We start from the raw sequence: 20,550 nt of genomic DNA on the forward strand, positions 1-20,550 counted from the left end.
TCCCATGGTTTTACAAAGGAGGCCATTGATCCGCTCTGTTTGACTCATGGATGCTGGATAATAGATGCTAGAAGTGCGATGATCAATACCCATGCGATCCATGAGTAACTCCACTGCTTCATTTAAGAATGGACTCCCATGGTCAGAGACTATTTCCATGGGTGTCCCAAACCTTGAGCAAATACGTTCAAATATGAAATTTGAAACTGCCTTACCATTTGCAGCAGGGAGAGCGATAGCTTCAGCCCACTTAGTGACATATTGAGTGGCTACCAAAAGATACTTCTTTTTGCGGGCAGTCATGGGCAAGGGTTCGACAAAATCTATTCCCCACTTCTGAAACGGATGGATGGACATCATTGGGTGATGTTGCCCAAGATGCAAATCCTTCCTACCAAAGAATTGGCATGGTTCACAAGCCTGCCCTGAGCCGATGGGAAAATCCAAGAACGACCACTTACTCCTGCGGGATCTTTTAGTCTTCTCTATTGGTGGGTTTGCCATCTCAGCATCTGAGGGCTCTAAGAAGGACACCTTCTTCCTGGGGCAGCCCAGTCCACGGTTTAGAAAGGGGTCCGAGGTGGTACAACTTCTTTTCTCGAGGTCAAGGATCTCTACGTCAGAATCCTCAGTGCCTGATTCACTTAGAAGATTCACCCTTGGAATATTGGGACATTCCGTGCGATACTGACCCTTCTGGTGGTACTCGTAGCATACAACATTAGCACGGTCTCTTGGAGGGCGGTTGGCTTGATTTCTGATGCCCACCATCTCAAGCCGAAGATGATTCACGGCCTTGGCTAGGTCATTGACTCCAGGTTCTTTTACAGGGGGGGCCTCTTTAGCTGGAGGGGCTGAGGGAGTAGAAAGGAGGGGGGCTCGTGGGTGAGGCTGGGAAAATCTTCGAGGCAGAGGGTGAGAATATACACCTTGTTAAGAGTAAGCATCTAAGGGAGGACCATACATTTGAGGTGGAGGCGGTGGATACATCCCTGATGTGGGGTGGGAGTATGCCCCTGAGTTAGACCCCCCAGGTTATTGTTGCAAGAATTGAGGGGGTTGTGGAGGGACAATCGTCTTCTTTCTAGCGGGGTCAGACTGAACTTTATCAAACTTTTGAGCAATCTCATGTGCTAGCACCATAGTTTTTGGATTCTTCCATTTAAGCTTGAGGTGAATTCGTCACTTGCTCCTGTTACAAGGTAGCCCAACACATGCTGAGTCATTCTAGCTCGAAATCTGGCATTGTCCTCCTGCGTGGCAATTAAACGGTCCAGGAGCACAGCCGCTCGATCCACACATCGACGCGCCGTCTCACCTTCTGACTACTTCAAGTTTGCCACCTGCAGGTACACATTCTCCGGCTCCTCTTCTTTGCCGAAATACTCAATCATCGCTGCTGTCAACCTTGGCCAGCTTTGGCGAACGTCTTCGGCCTGCCTCTAATACCACACTTGAGCCAAACCCTCTAGAAATGTGGGAAGGACCAACAGCCATCTATCTTCAGTAAGAAAGTTGAGAGAAAACAACGGCGCTTGAAGGCGACAAGATACTCATTTGGATTTTCTTCAACCCATCCACAAAACACGGGAATGTCAGCCATGCTTGGAAAATGGAAAAGAGAGAGACGAAATGAGGCTTATCTATGGGCAAACAATGGAAAGAGGTAGCTTGAACTGAAAATCAGGTGAAGATACATCCACAAAGCACACATAGGTAGGGTAGGGTGTGACTGGTGTATTGTGAAATACTACCCGGGAAGAATTTTCAGCATAGAATAGCTCATAGACAATCTTAAAAGGACCAAGCCATATGATATCGCAGCCATCTTTACAAGCGAGGGTTAGAGACGCGGTGCTGCATGAGGTTGTTTATCAAGGCAAACAAGAATGCCATGACAAATGTCAACAGTTGGAGAGCTTGCACATCACCTTCAGCTTCTTCCAGTTCTTGTAGTCACCATGCTATTTCTTCAAGGGGTGAGTAGTCTGGCATCCTTCTTTTGAGCAATGTCCTTGAGGACCTTTCTGATGATCTTTCGAAGTCGGTAAACTCGTATCAAGTATGCCCAACACTTAGTTTCATGATGACCACAACCTTTGCATTCCTTACAAATGATCACCCTCCTTCGTGGCTTGCGGCTTTATTGGGGTGGTGCTTCCACTCACGTCATGCGTGATTGAAGTACAAGCTTCACGTGCCAAGAAATCAGTAACTATATTTTGAGCTCGAGGGATATGCTGAATTTTCACCTCTTCAAATTGTTGGCCCAGTTCCAATGCTTGTTGATGTCGTGGAACCAAGCCTTTGCTCCGTACCTTCCACCTTCCACTAACTTGTTCACACATTAGTTGAGAATCTCCTTGCACCTCAAGTTTCTTGACGTGATGTTCTTGTGTCTTTTGTAGCCCAAAAATGAGTGCCAAGTACTCAGCTTGGTTGCAAGTACTTGCAGGTGCAAACTTGCTATAACAATACTCCTCACGACCCAGTGAAGTGAGCTTCACACCCATGCCAGCAGCCTTGGTCGAAGGTTTGTAAGCTCCATCAAATTGAAGGATCTAAGATGTCATCACACCAAGATTAAAATCCCGACATCCCAAGTTTCTCGGTTTACCTCCGAAGCAACAAGTAGCTCGATCACCGCATAATGAGTAGAATTAAAATCAAAGTTCTCCCAACGTATCACTAGTTCTTTCATCCACGGTGTATCATCCCACCCATCGTCTCCTTGAACAATGCACTGGACAATCAGCCGTTGAAGGTCGACATGAAGATCAAGAAAGAGATCTCGCCAATTGGTAGCCATAATGAGCGGAGGACCAGACACCAAATCCTTAAACTCGTCGAGAAGTAACATAAATATCTACCCTCCTCGTGTGGCGTGCATCCGTGAAGTGAACTTGGAAAAGTTCTGAATCCGCGATCTAGTAGGAGATGTGAATAGAGCACATGAAATGAAATACTTTTGCTTTTTACAGCAAGAGTAAACTCCCCATGGTTAGAGAGTTATAGTTCCCGAGATTTCAATATGTAAGCAAAAATCATTACATTTTCATCACATCCTACTTGTTGGCCCAATGATAAGTCTCCCTTTTGTGAAGGGGGAGGTCTTGGGTTCAAATCCCACTCTTTAATATAAAGAGAGGAGAGGAGAGGAGAAGGAGAAGAGAAAGAGAAGGAGAAGAAGAGAGGGGGGGTGCGGGATCTGTTACAGTTTTGCAGAAACCCAGAAAAACTATCCGTGACCAGAAGACGCAACAGCCCAAAAAACCGTTGCGATCTGTCCACGATGTGCGCGGGTGTACACAGTGGACGCACGAATGCGCGCGCAGGAGCTCAGAGGGAGCATAGATGTTGCAGTTCTACAGAGATGCGACCGGTACGAGCAGAAGATTCGCCAGTCAGAATACACGTAGGAACCACAAGCAGAAAGCAGGCAGACTGGAAATGCAGAAGCAGGAAGGTTTTGCAGCCATAGAGACAGGGAAGGCACATAGTTTGGAGGTGCAAAAGTAGAGAACTGAACATGGAAGAGGCCGCAGAGCCACACCCAGTCGTAGCAGTAACAGATTTTACACCATTAGCCGTGGAGATTTTGATCCCAGCAGCCACACCATTTCTGTTAGCTGGAAAAGAAATCAGGATAAGAGGCTAGACACTAAGCATGGCGACGCTGAAGGGCCATAGAGAAAAGGAGAACGTGAGAGAAAAACATTATCATGGGAGGGAAATGGGATTAGAAGGGTTGGGAATGAAGAGGGACGCTATGGCACAAGGGGAAAGGGAGAGGGGGGAGAGAAGCATGTACATGATGGGAGGAGGAAGGTAAAGATGGAGACATCAAGGGAAGAGGGCCATGCTTTATTTAAAAGGAAGGAAAGGGAGAAATCAAAGTACTAGCTAGGTGGCTTTACAAGAATGAGCGTGTCCCATCAAGGAATAGCCCCCTCCTTTTATAGCCAAGAGAGGGGGTCTCTCCCAATAAATGCATTCTCCCACATGCATGGTCTCCCATGTGGGCTAGGCAGATACGCACTCTCAATTGTGTGCGATAACCCTTTGCCTCATTTTTCCACATAAATCAAGCCCCATATCTCAAGTCTATGATACTCCCTTGGTCTCTTCCCAATTTTATAATATGTTCAAACCTCTAGGAGGACGAGTGGAGGGTTGGCACAAGGAATCTTGCCACCTCATCCTACTTTCCTCATTATTTAACTTGCACTCTTGGACCTTCTATACCTTCCCCACATGGGCCTATCCTATATGGAGGGAATAACCCAATATAATATCCATCTCCACTTATTTTATATTACTTCTTCCATGGACTTTGAGCCATATCTCACTAAATGCAGGCATGAGACCGCCTAGGTGGAGGGGTGGCACATGGAGGAGCCATGCCACCTTACATTTTATAATATTACTACCATGGATTACGTACAACACACCTTATGGGTCCTCTTACGTGGAAGGGTGGCACATGGTCATGCCCTGCCACCTCAACCTGGGCCCTATGCACACCATATTTTATTATACTATTGCCACACATACAAACACACACTCATATTTATGCCTTGTTCCCTTAGACAAATCTATCCATAACAGTTTTCCCCCCCCAGGCAGGGAATGCACACCATGTCCATGCCTGGGTCCATCACGCACAAAGAAGGGCTTGAGGTAAGGCTTGTTGATCACCTTCTTACCATATGGCTCATGCAGCTCTTAAACTTGTACAGACCCATTGCTACGTTCCTTGATGACTTTGTATGGACTGGTCCACAATGGCAGAAACTTCTTATCCATTTGGTGGTCCAATCTATTATCAAAGCATAGCACCACATCCCCCTCAGCAAAGTGTCTTTTCCATCCCTTGCGAATCTTAGCATTCAAGCGTGCCTTTTGTCGATTCTTTTAGATCTCTGTTTGGTGTAGTGAAAGGCATCGGGTTTCACCTAACTTCTCAAGTTGTACCAATCTGGCCTCTACAAGGGAAGAGAGCCATGCTTTATTTGAAAGAAAGGGAAGGGGGAATCAAAGTACTAGCTAGGTGGCTTTACAAGAATGAGCGTGTCCCATCAAGGAATAGCCCCCTCCTTTTATAGCCAAGAGAGGGTGTCTCTCCCAATAAATGCATCCTCCCACATGCATGGTGTGTGTGGAAAAGCCTCCCATGTGGGCTAGGCGGTTATGCACTCTCAATTGTGTGTAACAACCCTTTGCCTCATTTTTCCACATAAATCAAGCCCCATATCTCAATTCTATGATACTCCCTTTGTCTCTTCCCAATTTTATAATACGTTCAAACCTCTAGGAGGACAAGTGGAGGGTTGGCACAAGGAATCTTGCCACCTCATCCTACTTTTCCCATTATTTAACTTGCACTCTTGGACCTTCTATACCTCCCCCACATGGGCCTATCCTATATGGAGGGAATAACCCAATATAATATCCATCTCCACCTATTTTATATTACTTCTCCCATGGACTTTGAGCCATATCTCACTAAATGCAGGCATGGGACCTCCTAGGTGGAGGGGTGGCGCATGGAGGAGCCATGCCACCTTACATTTTATAATATTACTACCATGGATTATGTACAACATACCTTATGGGTCCTCTTACGTGGAAGGGTGGCACATGGTCATGCCCTGCCACCTCAACCTGGGCCCTATGCACACCATATTTTATTATATTATTGCCACACATACACACACTCATATTTATGCCTTTTTCCCTTAGACAAATTTATCCATAATAGTACCTCCCACATGTGCATAAGGGCTAAATTCCTTCAATTGGGTATGGCATCCCTTAGTCTCCATTTTTTCAAAATGAGAGTCTGAATGTCTCAAACCAACACTCGATGACTCCTAGGCTTGTTGAAGGATATCAGGGGGGAGAGAGAGAGAGAGAGAGAGAGAGTTTATTAAAGTCTTTGGAAGACCGATGGGTCTATGAGACTATGAAAAACCTGGTACAAATAAGCTGTGGGGGTGGAGCTACTAAATGAGCATCCATGTCAATGTAGAATACAAAATGCAAAAATGCAAAATGATAGTAGGTTGACTACAAATCAAGATCATCATCATCATCATCATCAACAACAACAACATCATCATCATCATTGCCATTAGGAAATCAGGGTGGATGAGGCAATAGAGGGGAGAGAGAGAGAGAGAGAGAGAGAGAGAGAGAGAGAGAGAGAGAGAGAGAGAGAGAGGGAGGGAGAGGGAGAGAGGGAGGGAGGGAGGGAGGGAGAGAAGTGATCATCTTCATCATAACTTGTCTTCCATCGTTTCTAGGATAGGAGAGTAACTAGGCCTATATTATTCAATCTTTCTTCCTGTGGACACTCCACCTGATGTAAGTTACATGAGACACCATATGCACATATTTTGTTATATTTGCTAAAATTTATTCCCAAATGTTTCTATCCTTGTCCCTTCATTCACATAAGGGCGTTCACCTCCCTTCTCTTCCTATACCAAGATGGAGCATAAAAAATTTCCATTCTTTTAATGTTTCAATAGATATAGCTATGAGAACATCTTGATAAGAAATCACTTCTATAGTTCTTGCATTATTTTCTTCAATACTCATCCTTTCTCCATACCAACAAAATTATCAACATTGATAAATTAATAAATCAACATACATCATGCCAAGAAGTTCAATATAAAAAATAAAACAAAGTATACACCAATAGGATGTTCATGTATCCCTGCCTATTGTCCGACCCATCTACCTTACACAAAATTTATTTAATAAGTCTATAAAGCTAGAGTATAATGAGATAAAGGATTTGGTCTCATGCTATGTATATTGAATGTGTGATCCTCAATATGGCTTGATGGACTTAGTGGGTTTAGAGAATTTATGCAACTTTTCATATTATTAGATAACTATCTCCTTATGAACTAAGTCCATGCAAATTGAGTGAAGAAAGGTTAAAGGACTGCTCTCATGACTTAGTGGGTTTGTAAAATGCATGCACTTAGGTCAAACTATCTATCTAGACCAGAGATTCTTAACAAACTAAGTCTTTGAAGGATTTCAATTGCTTGATTGACTTAGTGGGTCTACAAAAGGCATGTATTCTTAGTCGTACCATTTATCCAGATCATGGAATCTTGATGGACCAAATTTGTGAAGTCTTACAATAGTGTAAAATGAGAGCTCTAGGGGAATCTCCATTAATGATTCTGAGCAATTGATTCGGGAGCCAATATAAGAACTAAATCTAGGCACAGGTGCGAAACCATATATAGTAGTAATCAGTGCACAAATGGTGGATGATCAACTTAAAGAAGTAAAGGACTTGTTAATGTAGTGCATATATGTTTTTGCTTGGAGTTACACTAAGATGAGAGGGGTTCCTCTAGAGATTTGTCAGCACAGAATTCCAATAGTTCTAGATGCAAACCTATCAAGCAACAGAGGTACAAAATGAATCCTAACTATGCCAAGCAGGTGAAAGTGGAGCTTGAAAAGCTTAGTCAAGCCGAGTTCATCTATGCTATTGGCAGTTCTTCTTGGTCATCTCATCTCTGAGGACGAAACCAGAACTGAACCAAGTAAAATCAAAGCCATTGAAAAGATGCTTGAGCCTGAGACTCTGATTCGACTAAGATATTGTGTGGGATTTATCAGCTTTTATAAAAGGTTTAGCAAAGATTTTGCCAATATTGGAGCTCCATTATATGAGCTAACCAAGGTCACTAATTTTTAGTGGACTACGGATTGTCTTTTACATATCATACATTAAAGACACAATCATATAAAACACCCATTATAGATAGCCTAGATGGGGTGTCATATTCCATGTTCATATGGACGCTTTAAGGTTTTGGGTGTATGATATCATATTGGCCCAACCAAATGGGAAACTAGATTATCTGGTGTATTTTGCAAGCCGTCTGATGACTCAACCTGAGTGCAACTATAGCATGAAGCTCTTGGCATGGCATACATCAAGTAAAAGTTTGGACATTATTTCCTCGAACACTAGTTTATTTTCTATATTGATTATCAGGATTTACTATACCTTATCAATAAAACAGTGATCGAAGGCAGATTGGCAAGATGGATATTGTTACTATAGGAATTGAATTTCAAAATTATTCATAAACCAAGGAAATTTCATGTAGAAGTTGATTATTTATCCTGGTTTCTAGTCTCAGAGGATAGTAAAGATGTTTCTACTGAATTATCAAATGCCCATCTTTTTGCTATTGACTTTACAAAAGTCGAATATGATGAGATGCTGCACTCGAAGTGTTGGGTGTGATCTGTGCCAATGCACAAGGAGATTGGCTCCTCTTGACCATGTGCCGTTGCAACAAATTCAACCATGGGAAGTATCCAGCATTGGGGTTTGGATTACATGGCTCCATTCAAGAACACAACCCGATACACACATAATAAATATATTCTAGCACCCATAGATTATGCCACTAAGTGGGTCGATGCTACAGCCTTAAGGGATAACCTAGATAAGACAATATCTAATTTCATTTTTGGAAATATCATTTGTAGACACGGATGCCCAATTAAATTTGTCAAGGATTAAGAAACTCATTTCATGAATGAGGTCTTTGAGCTGTTGATTAAGGAATTTATGGTCCTGCACCAAGTAGCAACTACTTACTATCCGCCGCAATGTAACGAACACGCTGAGTCCACCAACAAAAGCTCTCAAATTGGTGCTCACCAAGATAGTGAGTACACATTGATGGGACTATGATACAAAGCTTCTTGACACATTATAGGCTCGCCAAAATGCTGATAAAGTCATTGTAGCTTAATGCCATTCCACATGGATTTTGAAGTGGAAGCTGTTGCTACTATCAAATTTTTGGTTCCGCATTTACAAGTTGCAGCTGAACATCACCTAGGTGAAGAAAAATAAATGGAGAGATGATTGAAGTAGCTATCCAAGCTAGAGGAGTTGTACATTTAAGCTGCATGGTAGCAATAGGTAATATAGAGGAGGATAAAATCATGGCATGATTGGCATATTGTTTGGAAGAATCTTACCAAGGGAATGTTGGTACTTTTGTATAAGGCAAAGGTGGGACCCCTGATCCCAATCTCAAACTCGGATGAAATAGAGCATATAGGCTAATCAATGTTCATAGTAATGGTACAATACAATTGGCTCATTTATGAGGATGGGTAATTCTTGAGTTGGTCAATGGATGCCAAGTTAAGCCATTCTAAGCCGCCACAGCAAGGTTAGTGATAGTGTGCAGTCCACCCATAGTCCACAAGTGCTTAGATGAATGCCACATAGCAAAGAATCTCTTTATCTCACTTAACTAAGAATAATCATGGAATTGATAGCGAGTTTTTTTCGATTGAGGAATCTTCTCTAATGAAATGTTGCTGCATATGCAAAATCAAGGTGCACTCTGATTATTCTCCAATTGCATTTCATAGTACATTCTCTCTTTGGTTGAGCTCCTTGCTACCCCATGCTCACCTACACACTTCCATCACTCGATGTATTTTGCTTCTTGTTGTCACTCCTTCCTTTACTTCCAACATGGCCTTGAATCCTCCTGGACATGGTGAGTGACCTGCAAAGTGATGTGAGCTAAACTTACAGCTCCACCCAATTGAGCAACCAAAGAAAATAGCAAAGATGTTGCAAAGAAAGGATATCCATGGAATGGAGAATCTTCCATGGCAAGACATCTCGGATGCATAGGTCACTAAGGAGTTGTTTGAAACTTACAATGCTGATAGTATCACCATCAGTGATAGGTAAGTGCATCTTGATAAGTGACTTCTAGTAGAAATTTTTCAATTGGCTCCAATCCCCTTGGGTATGTCAAACCACACGCTAGTGCCAAGTCCAACGCATTGTGATAGAATTTTTGAGACCTAGACTTTCCACTAGTCTCAGGGCTATCTCATTACTGTGACCACTCTTCTTCCAATTCCTTTGGTTATATCGGGCTAAAGAAGAGCATAAGATACATCCGAGGGTGTATGTGGCGAAGGCCCTTGCAGCATATAAGGCCAAGGTGTAGGTCAATTGGCTAGAGGCATTTCACATAAACTTTGACTCTTAGATCAAGCATGTTTTCTTAAAGAATCAAGTTGATTGCAAGATTTGTCTACACTTGTGTATGATAAGGCACAAATCGATCTCTGGAGTAGGCACATGGCTGGTGACCCCTTGACGGGAAGGCTCAGTATCACAATTGCTATTATCAGATGTCGCTAGTGGATCTAGAGTAGTTGGAGGTTTGAGATTGGGTTCTAAAGACCTCAATATCTCTGAGCAAGTGAGTATCGAGATAGGGTTCTAAAGACCTCAAAATCTGTGAGGAGGTGAGTATTCTAGAGTCATTGTCCAAACCCCCTCCAGCTCCTCGTCTTCCAAGCAAGATCTTTTGAAGGATCGAATCCATTACTCACAAAAGACTTCCTTTGATCCCTGAGTCCCCTCAACCCTCTCCTCTAACAAATGAGCTAGTTTCTCCTCCTGAAACTGTCTTGGATCCTCCCCCTCTAACAACACCAAACACAGCCTCATCACCCTCATCCCAGAAGCCAACCTCTCCCCCTTAGAAGAAACCCTCTCTAATCCCAATTGTGGAGGATTAGCCACATGTTGCAATGTAGGAATGAATGGGTGGTTCCTATGAGACTGCATTAGTGAACAATCCAACAATGAGATGTCCAAAGAAAGACCCTTCCACTCAACTCTAAGGAGCTGAGCAAAGAGACACACATAATTGATACTCCCAATGAGGATATAGAGGAAGATTCTACAACTAGCGAGGTCTATCTTGAACCAACTATAGAGAAGGAGCCATCACAGGGTGAAGAAATAGAGTTCACCATGGATACCGAGATGGAAGTGCTCAAGGAGTACACAGAGGTCATTGATGAAGTAGAGAAGGCCATTCTTGAGCAATAAGACAACATCACATTAGAGGTAGAGAACTTGGCCATTGTTGTTGACATAGAGAAAGCCGTTGCTAAAATATAAAATATTACTACCAAAGTTGAGAAGGAGGTACAAGAAGACACCTTGGCACTATAATAATTGTAGGTAGGCACTAGTTCCATAATTGTGCCTTTGCAGTGGGGAGGTTGTGTAGACCACAATGGATCACAAGGGCACTCGTGCTAGTTTCGTTAAGAATCAAAATTTTTATATTTGTGTCGAAAGTTTGTATGTTCTAATAAAAATAAATGTTTTAAACATTCACCAAGATTTGAAACTTTTATACAAAATAATATGAAGTTTCGCCAGGATTCGCATCTTTTACTTCAAATTTGAAAATAAAAGATAGTAAAGCATAGTATGTTATATTAATATTATGAAACTTAAAAAATTACCTCAATAAATTTTCACCAAGATTTTATATTAATATATCAGTATAGATTCAATAAAAACATCCCTACTATTATCAAGTCGTTAGACCCAAGTTATGAAGTTGCCACAACATAGGTACCCCTAAGTCAAGATCTTATGCCACAATCTCCTCTTATACAGGGCGCAAAGAATAATGATCTAGATAGAACAACTATAGTTAGTACATTGCATATGGAAGATGCTCGACAAAAGGCCGCATATTTTAGTTCCATTCTCCAAACCCTACATAAGAAATCCCATTGCCACCTCCTCCCTTACATGTACTCCTAGGTGAGTGAATCTGCCATCTATTTCAATTTAAAGATATAGAATTCCAAGGTACAATTTCTACCAATTGGCAAATAGGGTTAGAAGTAGCACGGACAATGCAACACATTGCTAAACATTGGGTGAACCTCAAGTTGAATTGTATGAGTGCCAAGAGCATACTCGGTACTTAAGAGAACCAAGGATTTCTTCTATGAACTAGTCAAGCTCCTAGAGGAATGCAAGAGGAGGATAGATGCAAAGTTGGCCATTTTAATTTTGGCTCATGAGAGTCTCTAAACTGGGTGCACAGCCTTGGTCCATCAGTACCAAGAGTCTATGGGTTCACTCCAAAACTCTTAGCAAGCCATTGCCTCCCAACATTGGCAGTGGATGGTACATCAGGAAGAGAGACCCAGGTATCTTAATACTATTACTATCGAGTTACAATAGTGCAAATAAGAAAATGGCATTCTCTACTAATTGGTGGAAAACTTGAAGCAGATCTAGTCATCCATCCATTAGCTGAAAAGTGCACTAGAGCACCCGAGCATTCCTCTAAGACAAAAAGGTCTTGATGATGACAAACACACTATTGAACAAGGAAGCCTAGCACAATTGATAGAGTAGATGGATCAATCAAGCACGACGATGATTGAGGCTTGTGACAGGTGAAAAAACCTCGATTGGGGGAGTTGAGCCTCAATGGGAGTGGGAGTTGATAAAAAAGATCACACTGTAGCACATACCTCCTCCTCTTGGATCCAAGTCCCCACCCCCTAGTGTTTAATTGCCTCCTTGAGTGTTAGTTTTGATAAAGGTATATAGACCTCACCTCCATATATTTTGATGCTGTGGACCAATCATTCCCAAAGGTTTCTATTTTGGGATATCCTAGTTTGGATGATCCGAGTGACTTGCTAGGCCCATCTCTATAGAACCCATAGGACCTTTTGAGAGCTCCCAAGATCAATGTCTCTCGGACACATATTATTTTTCCTAACCTATAGGAGCAATCTTATTTGGAGAAGCATCTTTTGATTAGGATGACAATCCTACCAAGAAGGTATGAGCATATGAGTTGGCTGCCAATTATTTTGACTTAGCAGCCAAGAAGAAAGCCACCAAATTGCCTCCTCATAGAAATGTTCGACATAGCCTCATGAGGTTTCCTAAACCTTTCTTTGGAGGGCACCAACATGAATTAGAGATGATGTAGATGCAATGATTTAAGACCACCCTTCTTTCAACAAGATTATCATGGAAACCCCTCCATTTGTCATGTTTACTTTTGAATCTATTACAAAACCAATCCCATCTCTTCTGCATAGTGACATCAATGCCCATAGGATTACCCAATAGTCTAAAAATTTTTCCTTTAAGAAATCTTTTATAGCATCATTGATTTAAAATGACCTAGTTGTTAACTTTCAACACTACATAACCTATTTTGGCATAGTTTATGGTTGAGCTAGAGGCCACAATCAGAATGTATCCAAATAGTTGAGATCATTTGTATGTCCTGGGGAGAGATTCTAAGGTTAATATTTGTATCATCAGCAAATTGTTGGTCAACCAATTGCTTAACTAAAGGAAGCTAAATAGCTTTGAGAGAACCCTTGACCACTTGATCTTGTAGCAGCCATCCAAGGGCATCAACATCTATTGCAAAAATAGAGGCACTAAGGGACATCCCTACGTGATGGATCTCTTCAGCAAAAAAGGTTGAGTCATCTTACCATTAACACATGATTTTCTAGGTGAGGAGTATTTGACATAAGATATGTATTTTCTATAGTGACTGAATTAAGAAGTCCCAATTCAATTATTCTCATAAGCTATGACAGTCTATTTTGAGGAAGCATATGTCCTTAAGGCCTTGTTTCTTTTGCATATTCATATCCTTCCCAAACATTTATTATTGCCTTCAATAGATGTCTCCCTTTTATAAATCCTTTCTATTCCTATAAGATCTGTTTATCTATTTTATTTTGAAGCGTCAAAGCTAATGCTTTAGCAAAAATCTTGTAACTGCAGTTTACCATTATTAGAGATCTCCAACTCTTAAGTTCTATTTTATCACCTTCTCTAGGAATAAGTTTAATTAGTTCTCCATTGAGATGAAAAGCTACTCTAAGCTCAAACTTTCGTGCTAAACCATTAGTAAACATTGCCTACCTGTGTCCTAGAAGCATTTGTAGAAGTCAATAGAAAGCCCATCTTCCCTTGGAGTCTCTTGCCATCTGCCATTGAAAAAATGGCATCTTTGAGAACCTAAAGAGATAAAGCATTGTCTAGTTGCAATCTGTCTAAACTAGAGACTATACTCTACTTGGGTTGATCACATCTAGTCCGTGCCTCAAGAACTTTCTCATTATTAACTACTAGAAGTTGTATTGAGTAAATTTTAAAAGTGTTGATAGATAATTTCTAAGAATTTCTTTCAGTAGATTCAGCCATAGTAACATCCCCCTTTTTAAAAAAAGGAATCTCTTCTTGAAGTCTTTTCATTCTAGGTGTAGCTTTAAAATTTTATCTTGAAGTTTTGTCAATCTTACCTACCCGCAACTCTCTAAAATATATCCTAGCATCCCTTCTACTGATCTCTTTTTTCTTTTACACAATAACTACAATGTCATGTTGTTTAGGATTTTGTTCAATGGATTCCAATGTTGCTTTGAGCTTATCCATTCTCTTGGGTCTAATCATAGCTCTGTTTTTTTTGGCCTCCTTTAGGATTCTTTGAGTGTTTGAGGCAGCCTAAAGCTAGGATTTAGATGTTGACATCACAAAGTTGAAAGCCAGTAAGTATGCTCTTGTGATTTTCGACTACATCACCTATATAAATTGGGGCGTATATTTTAAACCAAGAAGGGATCTTTCCAAAATCAAAAGTAGTGTGGGCAGGTTTGTGATAAGATAATGTTAATGAAGGCTTAACACAGCACTTGTGGGAGATAGCCCGGTTTGGTAAACCGTGTCCCGACCTGCACTCTCTTCTAAGTTCACTCGCCAGTCTATTACACCAAGGGACTGAACCTATTGTACCTGAATCAATGAGTGAAGATTCTCTTTGAGTTCTCTCTAGATTTGCAGCTCTAAGCCTCTCAGACAAGACCCCTTTCTAGCCATCTATCATTTGGAAATCCAACCATACTTGAGAGAAACCTAATTATTTCTCTTTGTTTGTGACCCACTAGGAGCATATACTGAAGCAATTGTAAAGAAAATGTTTTTTATTTTGGAATTGATTGAAATCCATTTTCTTGCTCTATCCTATTGAAAATAGGTTATGCCCTCCTTGTATAGAGACAAGACACCCAAGGCTATTTCTACTTAGTGCCTTCCTCATGCTTAGTGTAGAACCAAGTCCTTCTCTTGTCAATTGATTTAAGTCTTTGGGTGAAAGAATGCTACGGTGTATGTACTATTGGTAAAAATATTAGTATTGTTTCATGAGAATTCAAGTTAATGCATGCACACATTATCATGCACATCGTGAGATAAAGTTAAGATACATTTAGCAGAATCTTTTCAAATCGTTGCGGGTTCTGGCTTTGTCTTTTGTTTTTGGGCACATGTAGATTCAGGATTCTGTCAACCATCTCATTCTCACTGTGACCTGCATGTCGGCCAGTCGCTTGAACTATTGAAGGTTTCTTTTCTTCCAAACAAAGAGGAAGCGCATTTGGGCTAGAGAATTTGGGCTAGAGAGCGCACATCAGTCAGAGGGATTATAAACCAAAAGGTGACTGTTTGATTCTCTCTCTCTCTCTCTCTCTCTCTCTCTCTCTCTCTCTCTCTCTCTCTCTCTCTCTCTCTCTCTCTCTCTCTCTCTCTCTCTCTCTCTCTCTCTCTCTCTCTCTCTCTCTCTATGTCCCTTGCCTACATCCTTGTGATGACCTTCAAGGGCATTGATGCCACTTGGCCCTATTTGATATTTAGTAGATTGATGGTAGTGCTCTTGAGTGGAGTGGTCGGAGTTGTTGGTCTCCTTAGGGGGAAATCCTTGAATAAATGCTCCACCCTGCATCCAACACGCAAGGGCATGGGACCTGTTGTGGGTGGGGCTAGAGGGGCAAGATCCTTATATGGACAATCCTTTAAAAGATGCAACCCTTGGCATTTAAAACATGACATAGGAGGGTTCACTGTGCCTTTATATGGGCATTCACTCACCCCATGTGAACCTTGATAAGTATAGCATTGGATCAGGGGCCTTTGTGCCAAGGAATTCATGTCTCTTACCCTCATGGCCATGGGCGATGTCTGGAACACTGGGGCATGTCGATCCTCATATAAGAGGTAGTGACTTGTGATGCCATTTCCCTCCACATAGGGGTGGTAGTCGGGGAGTCTGTGATCAAGTTCCAGCTCTCCCCAATCATTAGGCAGTTCTTCCACCAATACTTGGTTAACTGGAGTCATATGAGGTGGGGGAGGTTGTAGACCTAGTATGGGTGGCGGTGATGTAGCATGTTGTGCCCTATATTGCCCAAGATTGGATAGAGTGTCTCCTTGTGTATTCATTGGGTTGGGTGGGGCCATCAAGGCTAGTTGGGGGCTCAACTGATAGATCGGTTGAGGCAGTACCTTCAAAAATTGGCATTGAGAGGTGTCGTGGTTTCCCCATCTAGAGCAGTGTGCACAGTAAGGGCTTGCCTTACGGGGGCACTCATTGGAGGGGTGATTGCCATTGCATACTCCCCCATTAAACATTGTCCCTGCAGGGGAATAAGTGGGGGTTTCTTGGTGTTTCCTTGGAGGTTTCGGCCTTCCAATGATTGCAAATCTAGTTTAGTAGACTAGAGGCCATGCCAACTTGCCCATATCTAATCCTGGAGGACCTTACCAATTGTGACTCCTCGGATGGAGTTGAAATTTTGTCCTTGACGTCCTTATCCATCATATTATCACTTATATGGAAGGCTACCTTGCTGCAAAGTTCAAAAGATATAAGGGTCATAACTATTAAGTGGTCATGTAGCTTTGGATCAGCCAATCCAATGAGGAAGCATGGCAACAGTCATTTGTCACTCATCCTCTCATGTGGCTCACAGTGGGAATTGAGGTGTTTGATCCTAGCGATGTAGTCTCAAAGGGATTCCTTCTCATTCTGTTTCACCTCATACAACTAATTAATTGGGCTCTACTTATGACCAATGGGGGCGAACCCTACGATGAAGGCTTTTCGTAATGCCTCCCAGTTGACTTTCTCTTCTGGGCTAGGGGTCTTGTACCATTGGCTTGCCTTGCCATCTAGGCTAAGGCCAAATGTAATAACCATTTCCAAATCTTCAGGAGCTCCGAATGCTTCACATATTTGCCCAAATCTCTCCACATGGGAGACTAGATCTCCTTCCCCGAGAAATTTACTTATCAATTTGGAGATGGCTATGAGTCGAACAAAAAAAACTCGTTGATTCTGAACCTACAAAAGCAAGGTCATAAGATACAATCACAAGATTAATTTATTTGATAAGAACAAATTGTTGAAAGAGACTTGGTCCCTCCAAAGATAGCTTGTTGCATTAACTAGGACATTAGAAAAATAAAAAGAACCTCTCTAAGTTACAAGAATAGGATCAAGCCTATACAACCAATGGAGAGCTTGGCATGTGGTGGTGGAGCAAGGAACCATAGGGTGGGAGCTACATAATATGTATGCTTGGACTATTTTGAAGTTATGAAGTGCTACTTGCAAATAATGTAGTGTATTTTTTTCATGTTATCATGGTTTCTACATAAACTTTATGAGATTTGACAAACTTTATGCCATAAAGAGTGTAATAAAGAAGAAATAATTCATTTTTATTCTTAGGGATCCTTATTGGCATGCATTGTGACATGCAATTTTACAAGAGGTTGCACCTAATTTAGAGGATCTTATAAATGCATTAGAAGTTGTCCATGCATGTGATGCTACTGACATTAGGTGATAAGGGTACTTATTCCTATATAGTTTCATCTCATTAATGACCTTTGAGATCAAGGTGTAAATAATCCTTTATTGCCAAGACCAATCCATGTTAGAAATGCTAGGAAAAAAATAAAATTTGATGTTCAAGGTTAGTTGGGTAGATCTGTACACATTTCAAAATGCATGATGTAAGGCACAATCAAGATGATAGGCCAATTGAGCAAAAAGAAAGGTGGACAAACTACCAAAGAAGCACAGCAAAGGAACAAGCACCTTTGAGTAAACAGAGCATGATAATGTCTTTACTGATGTACATAGGGTCCAAGCTGCAATGGTAGGGCTTTACAATATAAAAGCATGGGGTAAGTGGAAATTTTTTTTAAAAGTTGAATCGTAATTTTAAAAGGTCTTTTCTAATGGTGTAAATCTTATACTTTTTTAGATTTTGAAGGAAAGTTAGTGTTTGTTATCAAATTGGATGAGTATGAAGTTGTAAAAGGCCACAAATTGGAGAGGGTTAGTATTACTTTGATGAAACAATCCCTTAGACATGCCAAAGATAAGGAAGTTACATAAGATTTTAGTGTGAAATCAGAAAGGCACATTTGGTGGCATGACACATTTGAAATTCCTAAAGAGACATGCTCATTCTTGAAATGGGTCTTTGATAGATCCCTAATTCCAAGGGCCATTGATGCCCAAACAAAAGGGAAGTTGCTTCAAGTTGAAAGGTTTCGATCCTTCAAAGTTGAATGGCACATGGGACGAGATTTTAAAATGTCAAAATGTATGTTTGGAACGGAATTGAGTGCAAATATTCCATATCCATGGCTTTTCTATATGCACTCACAACAACTTCGAGTGAGTAACTACATAAGCACATGACAACATAGTGGAAAAGTGAAAATAAAAAGAGTCACAAAAGATGTGATGAATGACATTGTAGATGATGATGTTAACAAACAAATGTATTGGAGAAATGGAGTAATGAGCTATGGTGATTAGGATACTACACCCAATAGAGAAGAAATTGATAAAAAATGGGATCCAATTTTAAACTTCCCATTACAAAGAGTGCATTTTTTTGTGTTGCATGTCAAAATGCAACCCATTGATAAGTTGCTATATTGGCACATGTATATGTATGGAACATGAAACTAGAAGAGAGGGAAGCATCATGTATAGCAAGAGTCAAAGCTCTTCTCTTGACCATGGGTCTACATGGAGGGAATGTAAAGCTCAAAGACACACAACTCTCAGGAAAAGTAGGAAATCTTCCAAACAAAGTGTCCATGGGAGGCTCAAAGGCACAAAGTTTTTGTCCAACCATGGAAAAAATCAATTTAAATACATTGGAATTATTGGAAAGAGTTATGTGATTGTACCATCAATTTGAAAGGTGATCCTCATGTATGAACCTAGAGAGTATGTGCTTGGAAAGCATTGGATAGCATGGTGAAGATTTTGAGAAAGCCTTCCATAGACGATGGAGAATTATAGCTATATATAATCATCATGAAAGAGTTCATTGAAGCCATGGTCAATGGATGGGGCGAATCACACATTACTTAGTACATGTTGTTTGGTTGTCACTTTTTCCAAAATTTTAATTGTAATAAAATTTATTTCTTAGGTGTTTACCTGATGTATCTTTCTTATGGATGCAGCACATTCTTTATGCTCATGATCCATGGTTCCTAGCACAATATGGTTCTTTGAATTTTTGGAGTGACCAAGGGATGGAGAGGTCACATTGGGGTTACATTATAGAGCGCGATGTGCTTATTTCAAAAGTATAGGGCGCAGAGGTGGGGTTGATGAAAATAATGATCTTTGTGAAATGTTTGAGTGGTTCTATCATGGTATAAAGTTTGTGATTATTTTGGGAAGAGGGGGGGGGAACAGGGGCAGGGGGGGTAATGATGATGGTTATAATAAATGAAGCCCTATATTAAGCCGATATAAAGGTCAACATATTCATTACCATAACACCATAAAACTCTTATCCCTTCAGGTTTGATAGCCCTACCATCACCCATATGGCAGGAACAAAGAAATCTAGAAGACATGTTGATAAAAGAACCAAACATCTGATTCCCATTGAGATATACAACCAAATATTTGAGGAATGACAAAAGAGGAGACAAGAGCAGAAGGGGGAGGAGGAGGAGGTAATAGTGTCAAATGAAGACACAGAGGATGAGTAGGAGCAATGGGAACCATCAAGCCCTCAGGGACGAGCAGAGGCAACTAGAGAACTAGAGAACATACCAGAAGAGCAGGTGCACAAAAGAGGATGCATAGAGGAACGGGCAAGAAGAAGCTATCCAAATTAGAATTCAAATGGCCCATCCAAGGGGGGCACTATGCAAAAGCCCCATATAGCACATAGTCAAAGGGGTATTAAAAAACCCCCTACCTATGGATTTTTATAACCTATATACACGCCTTATGTATGCTTTGAGATGATTAAAGTATCCCTTATGTGTGAAAATTTTCACTTTTTGGATTTAAAAATCCCTTATGTATGTCTATTTTCTGTAACTCCATAAGAATATCAAACCCCTTTTGTTGACCGCATGTGCTATCTTACATATTTCTTAGTGGCCTCCCTAGCCCAAGAGGCAAAGCAACAAGAACTAGAGCAGCAATACCCACCATGGCAAAACCATATTGCAAATTTTTTGCAAGCTCAACAACAAATTGGTGGAAATTTGTTGCCAACCTAAAGAAGAAAGAAACTCTTGGAAGAGGAAAAGGCAAAGATGGAGGTGTAGGTGGATGTGGAGGTGGTGGAGGTGAATGGTTGCCCCTGGGTTAAAAGTCCAATGAGGGAAAAGAAACTTACCAATATAGGAGTGAGCGTGGCACCTATATTGTGTGTCCGAGCATCTCATTGGCTAACTCTCATAGCAAGCGATCACGAGTAGTGCAACCTTCATTAACTTCTGAATGGTGAGTACCAAGAGTAGAAGGCAATGATGCAAAA

This window comes from Dipteris shenzhenensis, chromosome 16, assembly GCF_047967505.1.
Source record: "Dipteris shenzhenensis isolate YYH24624 ecotype China chromosome 16, Dip_SZ_1.0, whole genome shotgun sequence".
Classification (NCBI taxonomy): domain Eukaryota; kingdom Viridiplantae; phylum Streptophyta; class Polypodiopsida; order Gleicheniales; family Dipteridaceae; genus Dipteris; species Dipteris shenzhenensis.